Source organism: Alligator sinensis, unplaced genomic scaffold, assembly GCF_000455745.1.
Source record: "Alligator sinensis unplaced genomic scaffold, ASM45574v1 scaffold1192_2, whole genome shotgun sequence".
Taxonomy (NCBI): domain Eukaryota; kingdom Metazoa; phylum Chordata; order Crocodylia; family Alligatoridae; genus Alligator; species Alligator sinensis.
In genome coordinates this window covers 757,112-758,845 of record NW_005842312.1, presented here as the reverse complement: position 1 = coordinate 758,845, position 1,734 = coordinate 757,112, and the positions used below count along the sequence as shown (strand labels likewise).

Sequence of the window (1,734 nt, the reverse complement as noted above, 5' to 3'; positions counted from 1 at the left end):
GAGGGAGCGAGGGAGCGAGGGAGTGGAGTAGGGGCAGGTGCTGCCCAGCCAAAGCAGGGCATGGGAAGAGCTGCAGGCACCTTGTCCAGGAGGCAGGGGTGGAGTGGGGGTGGCATTCACCCCCCCCCCATTTTTGCATAGGGCAAGGGTGGACTGCCTGTTGCGGGCTTGGGTCCAGGGGCTGCACTGACCTCTTCCCAGTGGGGGACCTGGGCCAGGACTGACTCATCTGTGTGAGGTGGGTGGTGGCACAGCGAAGGGTAGCTACAGGGAGCTATGGGGAATTTTAGGTACAGCCTCCCCAAGTCCACCCCAAGCGCAGCCCCCCTGCTGGGAAGAGATCAACACAGCCTCATGCCCCAAACCTACAGCAGACAACCTGCTTTCACTCCGTGCACAAATCTGGGGAGCCACATGCCCCCTGTGCCTCCCCCAGGGGTGCACACAGTGGCGGGGAGCTAACCTCCTCACTCCTTGGACAAGCCGTGCCCAGTCCGCACCCTGTCCCAAGGTCTCATTTACCTCCCTGGCAGTGCGGCGTCTGCCCCTGCCCCACTCTCTCCTTCACTGTGGAGGCCTTGATCTGCCTCCCCCCAACACCCCTTCCCCCTCACAGACTTACTGGCAGGATGCTGCTCTCCACACTGCCCAAAATCGGCTATTGGATTGGTATCAGCTGATATGGCTGTTTAACAATAGGCCATCAGTATCAGCCAAGGAAATATTAGTGTACCCCTAGTTTTATGAATATGATTAGAAACGAAATGCTCAGTTGTGATCACATATACCTGACCAAAGATCTGAGCTCATAAAAGACTCAAGACTCCACTTCAAAAAATGTTCATGCTAACTATTTACATTTCAACTATCTAGTTAAACTGCCAGTTAATTGACTTGTATTTTTTGCATTACTTTCCATTATAAACATCCTTAAAATGAGATCTCAGCATTACTTAATTCAAAATGAATTAAAACAGAACTATGAATAAGGAACCAGTTTGCTTGACTGTACCTTGAATGAAAATTTGAAAAAGAAAAGAAAATGGAGATGGTGCTATTGGAAATGATGCTGAGAAATATGGCGGTCTCCTACAGGCCCCCCTCAATAAAGGCTAAATTGTACAAATTTAGCTAGTATAATTGAGGCACTATCACATTACAACGTAGAAGTGACCACAGCCTTGTCACAGTACACTGTTTTGTATACCCAATAAGGTGCATGCACTTTTGAAAGAGGTGTCCAGAGTCCATACACTTACACCAGGGGCGGGCAATTATTTTGGGCGGAGGGCCGCTTACCCAGTTTTGGCAAGCTGTGGAGGGCTGAATGGGTAGCCCCACCCCTTGACAGGTGCCCCGCCCCCTGGTCACCGTCTTGGGACCAATGTCCCAGGGCCAGCACCGGTGGGGCCCAGAGCGGGGCACAGGCCGACAGTGGTCTGTGCAGCCCAGCCCAGCTCCACCAGCAGGGAGGGGGGAGCTGGCCCGACTCCATAGAGCCCCTGCCAGCTGGGACCCCGTGCCCCTGCCCCCCTGCTTTGGGCCCCACCAGCACTGTCCCCAGGACACTGGTGCGGGCCCTGTGTTCCCACTGGCTCCCCGCTCGCTCACACCCAGTGCCTCCCAGCCCCATGGTACAGGCGGAGGGTAGCACACAGCCCTAACCACCTGCTTGCCAGTAGGGAAGAAGCTGGTACTGAGCGTGTGGCCCCCCGCCCGCCCCCTGGCCCGCCA

The 1,734-nt window shown here is 55.0% G+C and overlaps 1 protein-coding gene across 2 annotated transcripts in view; it reads right to left on the bottom strand.

Moving 5' to 3' along the window:
• The window catches only part of GEMIN8 (gem nuclear organelle associated protein 8), a 34,921-nt gene that overhangs the window by 8,326 nt on the left and 24,861 nt on the right, over positions 1-1,734 (bottom strand). The window lies entirely within an intron of this gene.